The following is a 21,879-nucleotide window of genomic DNA, read 5'->3' as shown; positions in this document are numbered from 1 at the left end:
TGGAGAAACTGCCCCACTGTTTCCACAGAAGCTGCACCTTTTACATTGCTGCCAACAGTGTTCAAGTGTTCCAGTTTCCCTGCATCATGGCCAACACAAACTTTGTTTCCCCTTTCTCTCTTCCTTTCTTTCTCTTTTTTTTTTTTTTTTTTTTTGTCAGAAGTCATCCTAATGGGTATGAGATGGTATCTCATTGGGGTTTTGTTTTGCATTTCCCTAATAATGGTTACTTTGTACATTTTTTCATGTGTTTTTTGGCTACATATGTTTTTTTGAGAAATGTATTTTCAAGACCTTTGCCCATTTTAAAATTGGGTCAATAATCTTTTGTTGTTGAATTGTAGGAAATTTTTATATATTCTGGATACTGGAATATTTTCTCCCTTTTTGTAGGTTGTCTTTTATTCTGTTCATTGTATCCTTTGATGCAAAAAACAAGTTCCAAGTTTTTATGTAGTCCAACTTATGTATTCATTTCTTTTCATCATCATCTTTTGGTGTCATAACTAAAATATCAGAGCCAAGGCTGTCATCAAGTGCTCTCCTTCAAAGGCAGTACAGTTCTAGCTTTTATGTAGCAGTCTTTGATTCAGTTTTAGTTCATTTTGCCTCTGGTATGAAGTGAGGCTCTGACCTCATTGTCTTGCATGTGGACATCCAGTTGGCCCTACTGCATCATTGAAAGACATTCCTTCCACATTGATTGGTCTTAGCACAAAGGATGAAGCAAGAATTAAAGACAAGGAGTCAGTATAAGTAGGTGATTGGGTCGGATCATCTGCCGCAGTCTGGCTGGGCACAAATCAAGAGCCACTCAAGCAGGAACAAACTTTATTTCCGAACTCCCTTGAACCAAGCACGTGGCCTTCCCCTGGGACACACCACATACCAACCGGAAATCCCTCCTCCAGCACTTCCCCAACCAACACGAACTCCCCAGGAATCCCCCACACCTGTCTTAGTCAGAAGTCACAGAGGCAGACATGTCCTGTGCCTGGAACTCTGCTTGGGAGACCAAGAGCTCTCTGGCTATGGTCCAGAGAGTCAGAGTTCTCCACCTGGGACCTCAGGGGGCCTTAAGGGTCATGCCTCCTTTGGTAGAGAACTAAGGACTGTGGGGATGAGGGGCCTGTGCCTCTTGAGGGCAGTTTGAGGGGAAGTGGGGCAGGGACTGAGGTTCCTGCTACACCTATGTAGGCAGCTTCTGCTTCAAATCCCCAGGAACAGCAGTGAAGTCACTCCTTCCACTGGTTCTGGCTGGGGAGTGCCACTTGTGCCTGTCCTGAGATGTGGGGGCTGTCTCCCACCTAGGGCAAGTGTCAGCTCTATCTAGGAAGCTCCAAAGGTTTGGGAGGGATTCTCAAGGCAGCCTTGACACAGCATACCCCTCCTCTCTGGCACTACAAGTACCACCACATATGCCAATGGTCCTATGCTCCGCAGCAGTTCACAAAAGTGCACCATGATTCTTACAAAACGTACATGAATTATAGACATTTTGAAAAATAAAAAGAAATTAAAGTCAACAGGTTCCCAGTTTCTTCCATGCATAGTTCACTTCACAAAAATTGGATCAAGATACAACTAATGATTTTTTTAAATTCAGCAATATTATTTCATATCAAAACCCACATAAAACCATCAGATTTTTTTTTTTTTTTTTTTTTGTAGTGGGGATTGAACTCACCACTGAGGGGCACTCACCACTGAGCCACATCCCCAGCCCTATTTTTTTTTTTTTTTTGTATTTTATTTAGAGACAGGGTCTTACTGAGTTGTTTAATGCCTCGCTTTTGCTAAGGTTGGCTTTGAACTCACAATCCTCCTGCCTCTGCCTCCCGAGCATTGTTGAGCCTCTGCCGTCCATCAACAGAGCTCTTGCCAGGGCAGAGAGGGACTGAGCAGTCCTCTGGACCCACCTGAGAGACACACAAGCCGTCAGGAGACAGGCGCTTTCCGGGGCTGTGCACTCTGAAGGGAGGAGGGGCAGGGCCTCTTCTGAGGCCGGGGACAGCCGCCCAGAGTGTCTGGGGAAGAGCGCCCACCGCAGGCGGCCAGGTGAGCCGTCAGAACACAGGATTTTCCTCAGGCTTGTGGGGGCCAGGAGTAGCACCTCGGCTGCGCTGTCCCTGGGGCTTTGATGTAGACCTGAGCCGACACCGAGGAGCAGGGAGGCGCCACCCAGGGACTATCCCCCGCGACCCGGAGGGAGGTGGCGTGAGTAGAGGGGCCGGCCAGGAACCTTGGAGGTCCTTTAGGCGCTAGATAGAGACAGGAGACGGTTCCCACGGGGCCAGAACTGTGCACCTGGTCAACCCACGCCCCCGGGCAAAATGGTGTCAAAACCACGTAGTGTCTCCAGGATGGAGAGCGAGGGGCTGAAAACCATCTGGGAGGGGAAGAAAAGAGGGTGCGGCCCGAGGCCTTGGGCGACCTGGGGGCGTACCTGAGGATCAGGGAGGTTCCCCGGCGCCGGGGGCTGGGTTCGCGGGCCCTTCGGGGAGGACCCCGTGCCGGGCAGCGCCGAGTCTGGATCTCCAGAGAGAAGCGGGCCGTGCACGTCCGACCGGTCAGGACCCTGAAACGCCGAGGAGAGCACCTCTCTCTCCGACATGAACGTGCTCGGTGCAGATCTCATTCCTGGGAAGTTCAGGGTCCAAAACTCACAAAGGTGTCACATTGACATTGTATGCTACGCAAAAACCTTTTGATTCTGGAACCCGCAGACAGGGCGGCGCACGCGAGCCCCGCAGTACCTCTTCCGAGGCGCAGGTCTGGCCCCGGGCTGGAGAGCGGGTGCCAGGAGTCCGGGCCTCCTCCCCCGCGCACCACCGCAGGTTGCCAGTTGCGCCTGCCCCAGCGCAGGTGGGACCCGGCGCGTGGCGCTGGAGGAGGAGGGTCTGGGGCTCTGCCGGTGCGCGATCCCGCCCAGGCAGGCCGACCCTGGAGGACCTCGAGGCGCAGGACTCTCTCCGAACCCAGCGCGCGCAGACCTGGGGGTACCGCGGGCCCTCGAAGGGCGCCAGCGTCACCGTGCCCAGACACGATGACCCTGGCGGGACCCGAAGCCTGGAGGGACCAGAAGGCGGGGCGGCACCGGCCGGGAGGAGGATGCCCGCGCGCGCCCCCTGCCGCCTCCCCCTTTCTGGCCGCTCCGGGGCGGGGCGGCTCGCGTGCCGGGGTGGGGCCGTCCTTTTGCGCCCGCCCTGCCGCCTGGTCCCCGGGATGCGAGCGCCGACCGCCGCACGGCCACAGCTCCCGGCCAGGGCGGCTCCCCGCGTGATACCGCTTGAGCCTCCGAGCCCCGCCGGCCCCGGGTAAGTGCCCTCAGAGGGCTCTGCCGGCTTCCCCGCCTCCCCACCTCTGGCGGCTTTGGCCGCCCGGGACACCGGGGACCTCGGCTTCCACCCATCCTTGGCGCCCTGAGGCTGTTGGACGTGGCGGGCATTCTGGAGTCAGTGGGGGTTCCTCACTTAGCACCTAGACCTTTGAAGGAAGCCAATCTACTTTCACCGTCCGGGTCCTCAGTTTCCCGTGTCCAGGAATATTCTCAACCCCAATCCCCTCCCCCGCTGCTGATGGACCTTAGCTAACCTAATTTGCCCTTTGCTCTCTGCGCAAGTTCTTTCGGAAGCGTTTTAGACAGACTCTGGCAGGGGGCTCCCTCTAGGCCACCTGAGCCCTACCAGGGGCCAGTGACACAGTGGGCAGAGCCTTGTGAGGGTGGCGAAGTGGGCCTCTCGGTTGGGGTCAAACATTTCCAGGCAGGGCTCAAGCCTGGGAGGGAATTCCAGGGTTCCAGGAATTTGCTCTGTTAGTGGCAGTTTTGCTCCTAGAGTCTTCAGTGGCCGAAAATCCCAGATTGTGGATACTTTCAGAGAAGGATGAGGGACTAGGAAGCTGGTCGTTACTGGAAACTGAATGCACAGACCTGGGTGGGGAGGCGGCCTGTGCCAACTCGCTGGGAGGGGGCAGTCCACAGCGGTGACTGGCCCCCCAGGGCTCTACCTGCCAGGGCCCAGGCCTTGACAGTTCCAGCTCCTGTGTGTAGCTTCACAGGCCTGTTTCCTGGTTTGTTCCAGAGTTTGGGTCCAGTGGGTCAGTCTGGGGTGGCCACCCCAGCTGTCCTGAGGAAGGAGGGGGCTTGCCTCCTCAGGACTGTGCGACCAGCAGCAGGCTGTGAGGGTCCTGCAGAGGGTGTGTGCCCACACATGTGTGCATGCATGTGCTCTGGGATGTCTGGCCCACAGAGCTGTGGGTACTGGACAGTGTGTAATGCCTTCTCCTGGCCTGGCCGAGTGATCCACAGCAGAGGATGCTCCAGGTAACAGAGGATGGGCCCACTTCTTAGCCCATACCCACCACTGGGGCCTCCTGCCTCACTCTGCAGATTCCCAGAGGGGTCTGGGACCCCTTAGAGTGAAGGTCTGGGACAGTGGGCTTTCATCAGGGGAACAGCTAAGTGGCCCTAACTCAGCCTCACGGCAGCCATGTAAGTTGATGGTTGTCACCCATTCACAGATGATGTCAAGGTGGCACCTAGGGCTCTGACCAAGTGTGGCTTCCCATCTCCAGCAAGATAGTACCTCCTTATGGTCCCAGAGCTGTTGAAAATGCAGGTGGATGAGCTTGGGGACACCCGGCCTTGGACAGTGTAGATGGGCTGCCTGAGGGTGCTCTCTGTTTCCCTTCCGCTTGGTTTCTTAAATGATCGGGTACTGCTCTTGTAAACGATCAGGTTTCCTGGAGAAGCACATTCACCATTTTGTGGACAGGAGGCCCACGGGCTGCCCGTGGCAGGCCGTACTAGGCAGTGCAGGCTGACTTGTGAGAGGCACTTCGGGGTTTGTCACTGGGAAGGACCCTGGCGCAGGCCACCAAGGTCCTCCCCCCATGACTGGGAGGCATCCCTGCCTGCCTCCAAAGCAGGGAAGGAGGCTGTTCCTGGCAGACCAACACGGCCCCCCTAGGAGGGGTTCTGCTGGGAGTCTGGCTCAAGGGACAGAGGAGGGCACACAGCACCCAGTGGGAGGGGGCATCAGTGACACCACCACCTTTGCCCAGGACCCTCAGACAGGCAGCAGGCATAGGGAGAAACCAAGTGGTGTCGGGTGAGGGTGGCTGTGTGGGATTCTTGCCCCCAGCCCTGTGCAGTGGGCTTCTGGATCAGTGCTGTCACTCTGGGTGTTTGGGGCCAGCACCCGCATTTTAGGCCACGCCAGTGCCGAGTTGGACATCCAGGAGAAAGTGGCTTTGGGCATGTGGCAGCCACAGGGGTCCCCAGTGAGTGGTGGGTAAGGCCGGGGAGGGCATCTTGGCTCCCACCTGGGTTCCTGCTGCTCGGAGGGAGTTTGAAATGTAGGTGAGTGAGGACTGTCTGCCTGGGCCACCGGGCAGCAGCCTCTGCCCTCCTCCATCTTCCTGGTGTTCTGGCCCCTTCCGTGGCCCCAGAACCCTTCCTACTCTGAGGATTGGGCCTCATTTTGGCATGAGGGTGGGTCAGGGTGGCAGTTCTGGGGTTGGGGTCTCTGGGGATATGGGGTCAGCCCATCCCCTTCACTGTTTCTTACTTGGAGGGTGGTCCGGGGGGTTTGCTGCAAGCCCAGTCTTCTCAGGGTGCCGGGAAATGTCCCTGGCCTGTTCCCCCCAGGCTGGGCCAGGCCTGGGTGCGGCTTGGGAGTTTCCTGTCTGAGTTGAAAGACCTTGCCGTCCAGATGGGATGGCCTTGCATACTGGCCTCCCGCCTCCACATGCCCACTCTGGTTTCTTGGAGAAGTGTCCTAGTCAGCCCTGGGCGGCTCCAAGGGTGAGGCAGGAGCCCCACACCACTCCCAGGAAGGCTGCCTCTTCTGAAGGCCAGCCCCATACCCATGCCCCTCCACCTCTCTTAGCCACTGTGCCCCACCACCGCCCACCCTCCTCTCATCCAGAAGCCCGGACACCTCCTCCTCTGGGAGTCATCCCATTGGCTTGACTCCCTCAGGCCCTTCAGCTCCCAGCCCTCTCTGTGCCCTCCAGAGACCCATCTGTGCCCAGCCCAGGGAGTCCAGGTCTGTCCTGCCCTCAGGGTCCTTCTGAACACTTCAGAAGCTGTGTCCACATATGTGTGTTAATGTTTAATTTATGTCTTTTTTCCTGAACTACAGTGCACATCACTGAAGCTGACCGTGCACACTTGAGTTCTGTGGTGCTTGGCACATTCAAAGGTGTGTGATCCCTACCTCTGTCTGGTTCCCAGCATCATCATTCCTGATTGGCCTTAGCCATTCAGCAGCCATGTCCACTGCCTGCATTCTGGGTGCTTGTGTATGTAGAGTCAGGTGACCTTGTCTGGCCTCCCTCAGTGCCACCCCCAGGCTCAGCATGCTGCTGTGTCATGGCCCCATCAATTCCTGTGGCTCTTCCATCGTGTGCACAGGCCGTGACTAACCTATCTGTGGTGGACACGTGGGCTGTGTGCCCATCTTGGCTGCGGTGAACAGGAGTGTGCATTCTGGTGCAGGTTCTGCTGGAACATGTACTTTCAGCTCTGTGACGTCCCTTGGAGTGGCCTTGCTGGCTCGTGGGGGACTCTGCCAGGCACCATGGCGGCTCTGCAATTTCCTGTTCCAGTCCCTACCCCTAACAAGATTGCGGTGCCGTTAGTATGAGTGCTGTTGGTGTGAGTGCTGGGGGCTCATTTCACGGGGTTCGATGTCCGTTTGCTCAACATGCAGGAGGCTGGTCTCCGTGCACTGACCACTCGTGGGGCGTTTGTAGAGAAGCTCAAGCCCTTTGTCCATATTTTAATTGTTTTCTTATCTTTTTGTGGTTGAGCTGCAAGAGTTCTGTCTGTTCTGGATTTTAGGCCCTATCAGATGTGAGTTGTCAATTTCTGCTTGTTGTAGTCAGCTTCTTCAATACTGTGACTAACAGACTGGGTAGGAACGATTTTAGTTTATTCAGGGGCTCACAGTTCCAGGAGTCTCAATCCATGAACAGCGGGCTCCATCTGGGGCTCGAGGTGAGGCAGGACACCACGGCAGAAGAGTGTGGTGTGGGGAAGCAGCTCACATGATGACCAGGAAGCCAAGAGAGAGGAAGTGTTCACTCACCAGATACAAAATATACACCCTAAAAGCTCTGCTCCCAGGGACCCATCTCCTCCAGCTCACCCCACCCACCTTCAGTTACCACTCACTGAATCCTGCCAGGGGTTAATTCACTGATTGGGCTAAGACTCTCATGACCCAGTCATTTCTCTTCAAACCTTCTTACCTTGTCCCACACGTGAGCTTTGGGGGGACCTCACGTCCAACAGCACTGCTCCTGTTCTGTGGGTTGTCTTCACTTCATGTTTTGTTTTCTTTCTAACTTGGGCCACACACTGCTGCCCAGGCTGAGCCTGAGCTCCTGGGCTCAGGTGACCCTGCCTCCTCGGCCTCCCCACATGCGTGTCCCTCACTCAGCTTTTTTTCTTGATAGGGTCCTATGAAGTGTAGTTTTTAATGTTCACACAGTCCCATTTATTCAGGTTTTTCTTTTGTTACTGTTTTTTGATGCCTGTTTTAATCATTGTCAGATCTAAGATTGTGAGGACTTATTCTTGTGTTTTAGTTTTAACTCTTCATTTAGGTCTCTGTCAATGTCACATTATTTTCTCGTTTTGCGTGAGGAAGGGTCCAGCTTCATTCTGCGGCGTGTGGGTATCCTGTTGGCTCTGCATTGTTGGTTGAAGCACTGCTTTTCCCTATGAGTAGCTGGGAATTCTGGTTGAGAATCAGTTGGCCATAGCATGGTTATTCTTGTGCCACATTTTCTCATTTTAATGCTTTTTAAAAAACACCTTTTTGTGTGTGTGTGTGATGCTGGGGATTGAACCCAGAGCCTTGTGCATGAAAGGCAAGCACTGTACCAGCCCCAAACCCGTTCTTTTTCTTTTTTTATATATTTTTTAGTTGTTGATGAACCTTTATTTTATTTATTTGTATGTGCTGCTGAGGATTGAACCCAGTGCCTCAGACATGCTAGGCAAGTGCACTACCACTGAGCCACAACCCCAGCCCCCCCAAACCCGTTCTTTTAATGAAGGAACTTTTTGACTCTTCCAGACAAGTGAAGAGAGGTGTACAATGAGCTTGTTAATTTGCCAGTGAGCACAGGTGGTCAGTGATCACTGAACCTGGCTCTCCACCCAGGCCACTTGGCTCCACTGCCTTCCACTCTGTGTCTGAATGAATCGCTGGCTCGCCACTTCCTTCCTGGGTGTTTTAGGGTGTATCTCTAAAACATGGACTTTAACCAGACTTTCCTGTTTAATCTAAGTTTTTAATCTGAATTGAGAAACTTCAGTATTCAGAAATACTGACTACAGTAGTGGAGTGACTGCTACCAAGGCAGGCAGCAGGGAGCTCTCTGGGGCTGACGGAGCCTCTGGAAGCTGGGTCCAGGCCTTGATGGAGAAGGGTGATACAGCCCCTGGGCCTCCAGCCTCCCTGGTGCTGAGCAGGACCTCAGGTACCTCCCTTCTGCAAGGTTCCCCAGTGCCCTCTCTTGGCAGGCGGAAGTAGTGCTCACGCTTAAGGGAGCCGCTCACAAGGCCCAGCTCCCTCCTGCAGAGCAGGCAAGGAAGGGTGAGGGGGAGGGTGACAGTCTCAGTGCTGCACAGCACCTCCCCCTGCTGGTCCTTGGTGTCCACCTAGGTGACAAACCCCATGGGACAGTCTACCATCCTCTATGCATTTGTGGAAAATGAGCGTCTTCCCATGCTGTTGCCATTCTCTGTGCTGTCTGTCCAGTTGGCAGGCTTCCTTGAATACTGTCACAGCCCCTGCAAGGGTCCTCAGCCTTTGTGTGTCTGAAAATGTCCTCATTCACTTGTGAAGGGTGTCTTCACAGGGTTAGAATTCTGGGGTTCAGGGTGTCTTTCTTTGAGAACATTAAAGATACGGATCCCCTCTTTCCCCTGCATTGCCTCTGACAAAGCGTCTGCTGTCCTGGTTTCTGCTTCTCTGTGTCCAACGTATTCTCTGACTTTTAAAATCATCCTGTTTGCTACTAGCTGTGAGCAGTTTGGTGACCACGTCCTCTTCCTTGGGTTTCTTGTGCTTGGGGTTCATTGGACTTCTTGGACCTGAGGTTACCAGTTTTCATTACATTTGGAAAATTTTCTGCACACACACACACACACACACACACACACACACACGTTGTGTTTGGATACGAATACTTATTTTATTTATTTATTTTTATGTGGTGCTGAGGATCGAACCCGACGCCTCACACAAATGCGATGATTGCCATGGACTGGGGCATCTTTGCCTCATTCAAGGCCTCAGAGAAAGGTCCATTTATCAAGTCGATTACATTCCCTTCTGTCCCTACTTTGATGTAAGGTTTTATTTTTAGTTACAGGTGGACACAATATCTTTATTTTATTTATTTTTATGTGGTGCTGAGGATCGAACCCAGGGCCTCACACATGCCGGAGAGCACTGAGCCACAACCCCAGCCCTGCCTTGATGCAAGGTTTCAAATTAGCGTATGGATTTGGATTTTGTCAAGTGATTTTTCTGCATGTATTAAGATGGTCAAATCTCTTTTCTTTAGTTTGTTGATAGAGTGAATGCAGTGATTGGTTCTTGAGTGTTGCAGCAACCCTGGATTCCTCTATGATCCCACATAGGTGGAATGTATTATCTTCTTTATATATTGATAGGTCCATGTGCTAACATTTCACTGAGGATTTAAAAAAAACTATTTTAGTTGTAGATGGAAACAATACCTTTATTATATTTATTTTTTATGTGGTGCTGAGGATTGAACCCAGCGTTTCCCACATGTGAGGCAAGCACTCTACCAGTAAGTTACAACCCCAACCCCTCATTCAGGATTTTTATGTCTATGTTCATGAGGAATGTAGACCTGTAATTTCCTTTTCATGGGATATCTTTATTTAAAATGAGGGTAATGATTAACTCATACATGAGTTAAATGTATAAATCTTTCATTGGTTTTCTGCCAAAGATGGTAGAGAATTGGAATTGCTCTTTCTTGAAACTGGTAAAATATACCAGTGAAGCCATTCGGCCAAGATTTGCCTTCTTGTAATAGACAGAGTACTATCCAGGTTATATGTTTCTTTGTGGGAATCAATAGAGTACTCTCTGGGTTATCAATTTATTTATGGAATACACAGAGTAATACCTGAATTATCTATGTCCTTGCTGGAGCTGACAGAGGACTCTCTGGAGTATTTGTGTCTTGTTGGAGTAGACAGAGGATTCTCTGGGGTATCTATGGTGTGTTGGAGTAGACAGAGGACTCTCTGGGGTATCTATGGTGTGTTGGGGTAGACAGAGGACTCTCTGGGGTATCTATGGTGTGTTGGGGTAGACAGAGGACTCTCTGGGGTATCTATGGTGTGTTGGGGTAGACAGAGGACTCTCTGGGGTATCTATGGTGTGATGGAGTAGATAGAGGACTCTCTGGAGTATCTTTTTCTTGATGGAGTAGACAGAGGACTCTCTGGAGCATCTGTTTCTTGTTGGAGTAGACAGAGGACTCTCTGGGGTATCTATGGTGTGTTGGAGTAGACAGAGGACTCCCTGGAGTATCTGTGTCTTGTTGGAGTAGACAGAGGACTCTCTGGAGTATCTGTTTCTTGTTGGAGTAGACAGAGGACTCTCTGGGGTATCTATGGTGTGTTGGAGTAGACAGAGGACTCCCTGGAGTATCTGTGTCTTGTTGGAGTAGACAGAGGACTCTCTGGAGTATCTGTGTCTTGATGGAGTAGACAGAGGACTCTCTGGGGTATCTATGGTGTGTTGGAATAGATAGAGGACTCTCTGGTGTATCTGTGTCTTGATGGAGTAGACAGAGGACTCTCTGAGGTATCTATGGTGTGTTGGAATAGACAGAGGACTCTCTGGGGTATCTGCATCTTGATGGTGTAGACAGAGGACTCTCTGAGGTATCTATGGTGTGTTGGAGTAGACAGAGGACTCTCTGGAGTATCTGTGTCTTGTTGGAGTAGACAGAGGACTCTCTGGGGTATCTATGGTGTGTTGGAGTAGATAGAGGACTCTCTGGAGTATCTGTGTCTTGATGGTGTAGACAGAGGACTCTCTGGGGTATCTGCATCTTGATGGTGTAGACAGAGGACTCTCTGGGGTATCTATGGTGTGTTGGAGTAGACAGAGGACTCTCTGGAGTATATGTGTCTTGTTGGAGTAGACAGAGGACTCTCTGGGGTATCTATGGTGTGTTGGAGTAGACAGAGGACTCCCTGGAGTATCTGCATCTTGATGGTGTAGACAGAGGACTCTCTGGGGTATCTATGGTGTGTTGGAGTAGACAGAGGACTCTCTGGAGTATCTGTGTCTTGATGGAGTAGACAGAGGACTCTCTGAGGTATCTATGGTGTGTTGGAGTAGACAGAGGACTCCCTGGAGTATCTTTGTCTTGATGGAGTAGACAGAGGACTCCCTGGGGTATCTGTGTCTTGTTGGAGTAGATAGCGGACTCTCTGAGGTATCTATGGTGTGTTGGAGTAGACAGAGGACTCTCTGGAGTATCTGTGTCTTGTTGGAGTAGACAGAGGACTCTCTGGGGTATCTATGGTGTGTTGGAGTAGACAGAGGACTCCCTGGAGTATCTGTGTCTTGATGGAGTAGACAGAGGACTCTCTGGAGTATCTGTGTCTTGTTAGAGTAGACAGAGGACAATATGGGGTATCTGTGTCTTGATGGAGTAGACAGAGGACTCTCTGGGGTATCTATGGTGTGATGGAGTAGATAGAGGACTCTCTGGAGTATCTTTTTCTTGATGGAGTAGACAGAGGACTCTCTGGAGCATCTGTTTCTTGTTGGAGTAGACAGAGGACTCTCTGGGGTATCTATGGTGTGTTGGAGTAGACAGAGGACTCCCTGGAGTATCTGTGTCTTGTTGGAGTAGACAGAGGACTCTCTGGAGTATCTGTTTCTTGTTGGAGTAGACAGAGGACTCTCTGGGGTATCTATGGTGTGTTGGAGTAGACAGAGGACTCCCTGGAGTATCTGTGTCTTGTTGGAGTAGACAGAGGACTCTCTGGAGTATCTGTGTCTTGATGGAGTAGACAGAGGACTCTCTGGGGTATCTATGGTGTGTTGGAATAGATAGAGGACTCTCTGGTGTATCTGTGTCTTGATGGAGTAGACAGAGGACTCTCTGAGGTATCTATGGTGTGTTGGAATAGACAGAGGACTCTCTGGGGTATCTGCATCTTGATGGTGTAGACAGAGGACTCTCTGAGGTATCTATGGTGTGTTGGAGTAGACAGAGGACTCTCTGGAGTATATGTGTCTTGTTGGAGTAGACAGAGGACTCTCTGGGGTATCTATGGTGTGTTGGAGTAGACAGAGGACTCCCTGGAGTATCTGCATCTTGATGGTGTAGACAGAGGACTCTCTGGGGTATCTATGGTGTGTTGGAGTAGACAGAGGACTCTCTGGAGTATCTGTGTCTTGATGGAGTAGACAGAGGACTCTCTGAGGTATCTATGGTGTGTTGGAGTAGACAGAGGACTCCCTGGAGTATCTTTGTCTTGATGGAGTAGACAGAGGACTCCCTGGGGTATCTGTGTCTTGTTGGAGTAGATAGCGGACTCTCTGAGGTATCTATGGTGTGTTGGAGTAGACAGAGGACTCCCTGGAGTATCTGCATCTTGATGGTGTAGACAGAGGACTCTCTGGAGCATCTGTGTCTTGATGGAGTAGACAGAGGACTCTCTGGAGTATCTGTGTCTTGATGGAGTAGACAGAGGACTCTCTGAGATATCTATGGTGTGTTGGAGTAGATAGAGGACTCTCTGGAGTATCTGTGTCTTGATGGAGTAGACAGAGGACTCTCTGGAGTATCTGTGTCTTGTTGTAGTAGACAGAGGACTCTCTGGGGTATCTATGGTGTGTTGGAGTAGATAGAGGACTCTCTGGTGTATCTGTGTCTTGTTGGAGTAGACAGAGGACTCTCTGGGGTATCTATGGTGTGTTGGAGTAGATAGAGGACTCTCTGGAGTATCTGTGTCTTGTTGGAGTAGACAGAGGATTCTCTGGGGTATCTGTGTCTTGATGGAGTAGACAGAGGACTCTCTGGAGTATCTGTCTTGTTGGAGTAGATAGAGGACTCTCTGGAGTATCTGTGTCTTGATGGAGTAGACAGAGGACTCTCTGAGGTATCTATGGTGTGTTGGAGTATACAGAGGACTCTCTGGAGTATCTGTGTCTTGATGGAGTAGACAGAGGACTCTCTGGAGTATCTGTGTCTTGTTGGAGTAGACAGAGGACTCTCTGGGGTATGTATGGTGTGTTGGAGTAGACAGAGGACTCTCTGGAGTATCTGTGTCTTGATGGAGTAGACAGAGGACTCTCTGAGGTATCTATGGTGTGTTGGAGTAGACAGAGGACTCCCTGGAGTATCTGTGTCTTGATGGAGTAGACAGAGGACTCTCTGGAGCATCTGTGTCTTGATGGAGTAGACAGAGGACTCTCTGGGGTATCTATGGTGTGTTGGAGTAGACAGAGGACTCCCTGGAGTATCTGTGTCTTGATGGAGTAGACAGAGGACTCTCTGGAGCATCTGTGTCTTGATGGAGTAGACAGTGGACTCTCTGGAGTATCTGTGTCTTGTTGGGTTAGACAGAGGATTCTCTGGAGTATCTGTGTCTTGATGGAGTAGACAGAGGACTCTCTGGGGTATCTGTGTCTTGATGGAGTAGACAGAGGACTCTTTGGGATATCTATGGTATGTTGGAATAGACAGAGGACTCTCTGGAGTATCTGTCTTGTTGGAGTAGATAGAGGACTCTCTGGAGTATCTGTGTCTTGATGGAGTAGACAGAGGACTCTCTGAGGTATCTATGGTGTGTTGGAGTAGACAGAGGACTCCCTGGAGTATCTGTGTCTTTATGGAGTAGACAGAGGACTCTCTGGAGTATCTTTGTCTTGATGAGTAGACAGAGGACACTCTGGGATATCTGTGTCTTGATGGAATAGACAGAGGACTCTCTGGGGTATCTGTGTCTTGATGGAGTAGACAGAGGACTCTCTGGGATATCTATGGTATGTTGGAGTAGACAGAGAACTCTCTGGAGTATCTGTGTCTTGATGGAGTAGACAGAGGACTCTCTGGAGTATCTTTGTCTTGATGGAGTAGACAGAGGACTCTCTGGGGTATCTGTGTCTTGATGGAATAGACAGAGGACTCTCTGGGGTATCTGTGTCTTGATGGAGTAGACAGAGGACTCTCTGGGATATCTATGGTATGTTGGAGTAGACAGAGGACTCCCTGGAGTATCTGTCTTGTTGGAGTAGACAGAGGACTCTCTGGAGTATCTTTGTCTTGATGGAGTAGACAGAGGACTCTTTGGGGTATCTGTGTCTTGATGGAGTAGACAGAGGACTCTCTGGGGTATCTGTGTCTTGATGGAGTAGACAGAGGACTCTCTGGGGTATCTGTGTCTTGATGGAGTAGACAGAGGACTCTTTGGGGTATCTGTGTCTTGATGGAGTAGACAGAGGACTCTTTGGGGTATCTGTGTCTTGATGGAATAGACAGAGGACTCCCTGGGGTATCTATGGTGTGATGGAGTAGACAGAGGACTCCCTGGAGTATCTGTGTCTTGATGGAGTAGACAGAGGACTCTCTGAGGTATCTATGGTGTGTTGGTGTAGACAGAGGACTCTCTGGAGCATCTGTGTCTTGATGGAGTAGACAGAGGACTCTCTGAGGTATCTATGGTGTGTTGGAGTAGACAGAGGACTCCCTGGAGTATCTGTGTCTTGATGGAGTAGACAGAGGACTCTCTGGAGCATCTGTGTCTTGATGGAGTAGACAGAGGACTCTCTGGGGTATCTATGGTGTGTTGGAGTATACAGAGGACTCTCTGGAGTATCTGTGTCTTGATGGAGTAGACAGAGGACTCTCTGGAGTATCTGTGTCTTGATGGAGTAGACAGAGGACTCTCTGGGGTATCTATGGTGTGATGGAGTAGACAGTGGACTCTCTGGAGTATCTGTGTCTTGTTGGGTTAGACAGAGGATTCTCTGGAGTATCTGTGTCTTGATGGAGTAGACAGAGGACTCTCTGGGGTATCTGTGTCTTGATGGAGTAGACAGAGGACTCTTTGGGATATCTATGGTATGTTGGAATAGACAGAGGACTCTCTGGAGTATCTGTCTTGTTGGAGTAGATAGAGGACTCTCTGGAGTATTTGTGTCTTGATGGAGTAGACAGAGGACTCTCTGAGGTATCTATGGTGTGTTGGAGTAGACAGAGGACTCCCTGGAGTATCTGTGTCTTGATGGAGTAGACAGAGGACTCTCTGGAGTATCTTTGTCTTGATGAGTAGACAGAGGACACTCTGGGGTATCTGTGTCTTGATGGAATAGACAGAGGACTCTCTGGGGTATCTGTGTCTTGATGGAGTAGACAGAGGACTCTCTGCGATATCTATGGTATGTTGGAGTAGACAGAGAACTCTCTGGAGTATCTGTGTCTTGATGGAGTAGACAGAGGACTCTCTGGGGTATCTGTGTCTTGATGGAGTAGACAGAGGACTCTTTGGAGTATCTGTCTTGTTGGAGTAGACAGAGGACTCTCTGGAGTATCTTTGTCTTGATGGAGTAGACAGAGGACTCTTTGGGGTATCTGTGTCTTGATGGAGTAGACAGAGGACTCTCTGGGGTATCTGTGTCTTGATGGAGTAGACAGAGGACTCTCTGGAGTATCTTTGTCTTGATGGAGTAGACAGAGGACTCTCTGGGGTATCTGTGTCTTGATGGAATAGACAGAGGACTCTCTGGGGTATCTGTGTCTTGATGGAGTAGACAGAGGACTCTCTGGGATATCTATGGTATGTTGCAGTAGACAGAGGACTCCCTGGAGTATCTGTCTTGTTGGAGTAGACAGAGGACTCTCTGGAGTATCTTTTTCTTGATGGAGTAGACAGAGGACTCTTTGGGGTATCTGTGTCTTGATGGAGTAGACAGAGGACTCTCTGGGGTATCTGTGTCTTGATGGAGTAGACAGAGGACTCTTTGGGGTATCTGTGTCTTGATGGAGTAGACAGAGGACTCTTTGGGGTATCTGTGTCTTGATGGAGTAGACAGAGGACTCTCTGGGGTATCTATGGTGTGATGGAGTAGACAGAGGACTCCCTGGAGTATCTGTGTCTTGATGGAGTAGACAGAGGACTCTCTGAGGTATCTATGGTGTGTTGGTGTAGACAGAGGACTCTCTGGAGCATCTGTGTCTTGATGGAGTAGACAGAGGACTCTCTGAGGTATCTATGGTGTGTTGGAGTAGACAGAGGACTCCCTGGAGTATCTGTGTCTTGATGGAGTAGACAGAGGACTCTCTGGAGCATCTGTGTCTTGATGGAGTAGACAGAGGACTCTCTGGTGTATCTGTGTCTTGATGGAGTAGACAGAGGACACGTTGGGGGTATCTATGGTGTGTTGGAGTAGACAGAGGACTCTCTGGAGCATCTGTGTCTTGATGGAGTAGACAGAGGACTCTCTGAGGTATCTATGGTGTGATGGAGTAGATAGAGGACTCTCTGGAGTATCTGTGTCTTGATGGAGTAGACAGAGGACACGTTGGGGGTATCTATGGTGTGTTGGAGTATACAGAGGACTCTCTGGAGTATCTGTGTCTTGATGGAGTAGACAGAGGACTCTCTGGAGCATCTGTGTCTTGATGGAGTAGACAGAGGACTCTCTGGGGTATCTATGGTGTGATGGAGTAGACAGTGGACTCTCTGGAGTATCTGTGTCTTGTTGGGTTAGACAGAGGATTCTCTGGAGTATCTGTGTCTTGATGGAGTAGACAGAGGACTCTCTGGGGTATCTGTGTCTTGATGGAGTAGACAGAGGACTCTTTGGAGTATCTGTCTTGTTGGAGTAGATAGAGGACTCTCTGGAGTATCTGTGTCTTGATGGAGTAGACAGAGGACTCTCTGAGGTATCTATGGTGTGTTGGAGTAGACAGAGGACTCCCTGGAGTATCTGTGTCTTGATGGAGTAGACAGAGGACTCTCTGGAGTATCTTTGTCTTGATGAGTAGACAGAGGACACTCTGGGGTATCTGTGTCTTGATGGAATAGACAGAGGACTCTCTGGGGTATCTGTGTCTTGATGGAGTAGACAGAGGACTCTCTGGGATATCTATGGTATGTTGGAGTAGACAGAGGACTCCCTGGAGTATCTGTCTTGTTGGAGTAGACAGAGGACTCTCTGGAGTATCTTTGTCTTGATGGAGTAGACAGAGGACTCTTTGGGGTATCTGTGTCTTGATGGAGTAGACAGAGGACTCTCTGGGGTATCTGTGTCTTGATGGAGTAGACAGAGGACTCTCTGGGGTATCTGTGTCTTGATGGAGTAGACAGAGGACTCTTTGGGGTATCTGTGTCTTGATGGAGTAGACAGAGGACTCTTTGGGGTATCTGTGTCTTGATGGAATAGACAGAGGACTCTCTGGGGTATCTATGGTGTGATGGAGTAGACAGAGGACTCCCTGGAGTATCTGTGTCTTGATGGAGTAGACAGAGGACTCTCTGAGGTATCTATGGTGTGTTGGTGTAGACAGAGGACTCTCTGGAGCATCTGTGTCTTGATGGAGTAGACAGAGGACTCTCTGAGGTATCTATGGTGTGTTGGAGTAGACAGAGGACTCCCTGGAGTATCTGTGTCTTGATGGAGTAGACAGAGGACTCTCTGGAGCATCTGTGTCTTGATGGAGTAGACAGAGGACTCTCTGGGGTATCTATGGTGTGTTGGAGTATACAGAGGACTCTCTGGAGTATCTGTGTCTTGATGGAGTAGACAGAGGACTCTCTGGAGTATCTGTGTCTTGATGGAGTAGACAGAGGACTCTCTGGGGTATCTATGGTGTGATGGAGTAGACAGTGGACTCTCTGGAGTATCTGTGTCTTGTTGGGTTAGACAGAGGATTCTCTGGAGTATCTGTGTCTTGATGGAGTAGACAGAGGACTCTCTGGGGTATCTGTGTCTTGATGGAGTAGACAGAGGACTCTTTGGGATATCTATGGTATGTTGGAATAGACAGAGGACTCTCTGGAGTATCTGTCTTGTTGGAGTAGATAGAGGACTCTCTGGAGTATTTGTGTCTTGATGGAGTAGACAGAGGACTCTCTGAGGTATCTATGGTGTGTTGGAGTAGACAGAGGACTCCCTGGAGTATCTGTGTCTTGATGGAGTAGACAGAGGACTCTCTGGAGTATCTTTGTCTTGATGAGTAGACAGAGGACACTCTGGGGTATCTGTGTCTTGATGGAATAGACAGAGGACTCTCTGGGGTATCTGTGTCTTGATGGAGTAGACAGAGGACTCTCTGCGATATCTATGGTATGTTGGAGTAGACAGAGAACTCTCTGGAGTATCTGTGTCTTGATGGAGTAGACAGAGGACTCTCTGGGGTATCTGTGTCTTGATGGAGTAGACAGAGGACTCTCTGCGATATCTATGGTATGTTGGAGTAGACAGAGAACTCTCTGGAGTATCTGTGTCTTGATGGAGTAGACAGAGGACTCTTTGGGGTATCTGTGTCTTGATGGAGTAGACAGAGGACTCTCTGGGGTATCTGTGTCTTGATGGAGTAGACAGAGGACTCTCTGGAGTATCTTTGTCTTGATGGAGTAGACAGAGGACTCTCTGGGGTATCTGTGTCTTGATGGAATAGACAGAGGACTCTCTGGGGTATCTGTGTCTTGATGGAGTAGACAGAGGACTCTCTGGGATATCTATGGTATGTTGCAGTAGACAGAGGACTCCCTGGAGTATCTGTCTTGTTGGAGTAGACAGAGGACTCTCTGGAGTATCTTTTTCTTGATGGAGTAGACAGAGGACTCTTTGGGGTATCTGTGTCTTGATGGAGTAGACAGAGGACTCTCTGGGGTATCTGTGTCTTGATGGAGTAGACAGAGGACTCTCTGGGGTATCTGTGTCTTGATGGAGTAGACAGAGGACTCTTTGGGGTATCTGTGTCTTGATGGAGTAGACAGAGGACTCTTTGGGGTATCTGTGTCTTGATGGAGTAGACAGAGGACTCTCTGGGGTATCTATGGTGTGATGGAGTAGACAGAGGACTCCCTGGAGTATCTGTGTCTTGATGGAGTAGACAGAGGACTCTCTGAGGTATCTATGGTGTGTTGGTGTAGACAGAGGACTCTCTGGAGCATCTGTGTCTTGATGGAGTAGACAGAGGACTCTCTGAGGTATCTATGGTGTGTTGGAGTAGACAGAGGACTCCCTGGAGTATCTGTGTCTTGATGGAGTAGACAGAGGACTCTCTGGAGCATCTGTGTCTTGATGGAGTAGACAGAGGACTCTCTGGTGTATCTGTGTCTTGATGGAGTAGACAGAGGACACGTTGGGGGTATCTATGGTGTGTTGGAGTAGACAGAGGACTCTCTGGAGCATCTGTGTCTTGATGGAGTAGACAGAGGACTCTCTGAGGTATCTATGGTGTGATGGAGTAGATAGAGGACTCTCTGGAGTATCTGTGTCTTGATGGAGTAGACAGAGGACACGTTGGGGGTATCTATGGTGTGTTGGAGTATACAGAGGACTCTCTGGAGTATCTGTGTCTTGATGGAGTAGACAGAGGACTCTCTGGAGCATCTGTGTCTTGATGGAGTAGACAGAGGACTCTCTGGGGTATCTATGGTGTGATGGAGTAGACAGTGGACTCTCTGGAGTATCTGTGTCTTGTTGGGTTAGACAGAGGATTCTCTGGAGTATCTGTGTCTTGATGGAGTAGACAGAGGACTCTCTGGGGTATCTGTGTCTTGATGGAGTAGACAGAGGACTCTTTGGAGTATCTGTCTTGTTGGAGTAGATAGAGGACTCTCTGGAGTATCTGTGTCTTGATGGAGTAGACAGAGGACTCTCTGAGGTATCTATGGTGTGTTGGTGTAGACAGAGGACTCTCTGGAGCATCTGTGTCTTGATGGAGTAGACAGAGGACTCTCTGAGGTATCTATGGTGTGTTGGAGTAGACAGAGGACTCCCTGGAGTATCTGTGTCTTGATGGAGTAGACAGAGGACTCTCTGGAGTATCTTTGTCTTGATGAGTAGACAGAGGACACTCTGGGGTATCTGTGTCTTGATGGAATAGACAGAGGACTCTCTGGGGTATCTGTGTCTTGATGGAGTAGACAGAGGACTCTCTGGGATATCTATGGTATGTTGGAGTAGACAGAGGACTCCCTGGAGTATCTGTCTTGTTGGAGTAGACAGAGGACTCTCTGGAGTATCTTTGTCTTGATGGAGTAGACAGAGGACTCTTTGGGGTATCTGTGTCTTGATGGAGTAGACAGAGGACTCTCTGGGGTATCTGTGTCTTGATGGAGTAGACAGAGGACTCTCTGGGGTATCTGTGTCTTGATGGAGTAGACAGAGGACTCTTTGGGGTATCTGTGTCTTGATGGAGTAGACAGAGGACTCTTTGGGGTATCTGTGTCTTGATGGAATAGACAGAGGACTCTCTGGGGTATCTATGGTGTGATGGAGTAGACAGAGGACTCCCTGGAGTATCTGTGTCTTGATGGAGTAGACAGAGGACTCTCTGAGGTATCTATGGTGTGTTGGTGTAGACAGAGGACTCTCTGGAGCATCTGTGTCTTGATGGAGTAGACAGAGGACTCTCTGGGGTATCTATGGTGTGTTGGAGTATACAGAGGACTCTCTGGAGTATCTGTGTCTTGTTGCAGTAGACAGAGGACACGTTGGGGGTATCTATGGTGTGATGGAATAGACAGAGGACTCCCTGGAGTATCTGTGTCTTGATGGAGTAGACAGAGGACTCTCTGAGGTATCTATGGTGTGATGGAATAGACAGAGGACTCCCTGGAGCATCTGTGTCTTGATATAGTAGACAGAGGACTCTCTGAGGTGTCTATGGTGTGTTGGAGTAGACAGAGGACTCTCTGGAGCATCTGTGTCTTGATGGAGTAGACAGAGGACTCTCTGAGGTATCTATGGTTTGATGGAGTAGATAGAGGACTCTCTGGAGCATCTGTGTCTTGATGGAGTAGACAGAGGACTCTCTGGGGTATCTATGGTGTGATGGAGTAGATAGAGGACTCTCTGGAGTATCTGTGTCTTGTTGGAGTAGACAGAGGACACGTTGGGGGTATCTATGGTGTGTTGGAGTAGACAGAGGACTCTCTGGAGCATCTGTGTCTTGATGGAGTAGACAGAGGACTCTCTGAGGTATCTATGGTGTGATGGAGTAGATAGAGGACTCTCTGGAGTATCTGTGTCTTGTTGGAGTAGACAGAGGACACGTTGGGGGTATCTATGGTGTGTTGGAATAGACTGAGGATGGTCTGGGGTATCTCTGGTTTGTTGGAGTAGACAGAGGACTCTCTGGTGTATCTATTTTTTTAAAGTGATCTGTGGGTTTTGTGTCTCTCGTAGCTTTCCTATTTCACCTAAATGTTTGAATAACGAAGAGTGTCTGCCTTAGTTGCTGGGTGCCATAACAAAATACTGCAGACTGAATGCTTTGCATAAGGACCGGTCCCAGGATTCTTCAGGAGGACAGTTGAGGATCAAGCTACATCAGGACTTGGTTTGGGGTGGGCAACTTCTGGCTAGCAGGTGGCCTTGTTCTCACAGGGTGGGACAGGAGCTCAGAGTATCTCACCCCTCCCTGTGGTGCCAGCCCTATGGGAGCAAAGCTCTATCCAGTAACCTGGTGTGACCCTATCATCTTGCAGCCCTGGCTTCAATACTGTCCTGGGAAGCTTTAGGGTCAGCATAGGATTTTGGGAGGACACAATTCAGTCCATAACAGTATTCTCTGACATTCCTTTTGGTGTCTGTGGGATCTGTAGTGATG

General features: G+C 50.1%; 1 protein-coding gene across 1 annotated transcript in view; it reads left to right on the top strand.

Annotated features, from left to right (window-relative positions):
• Positions 1 to 2,977: 2,977 nt before the first annotated feature.
• The window catches only part of AHRR (aryl hydrocarbon receptor repressor), a 101,492-nt gene continuing 82,590 nt past the window's right edge, over positions 2,978 to 21,879 (top strand). Inside the window, exon 1 of the mRNA XM_081289223.1 lies at positions 2,978 to 3,317. The gene's annotated coding sequence lies outside the window, so the exon portion shown is untranslated. The remainder of the gene's footprint in view (positions 3,318 to 21,879) is intronic.

This window comes from Spermophilus citellus (genome assembly GCF_964194105.1).
Source record: "Spermophilus citellus genome assembly, chromosome: 1".
Lineage (NCBI taxonomy): Eukaryota > Metazoa > Chordata > Mammalia > Rodentia > Sciuridae > Spermophilus > Spermophilus citellus.
This window is presented reverse-complemented; position numbering and strand designations above follow the sequence as displayed.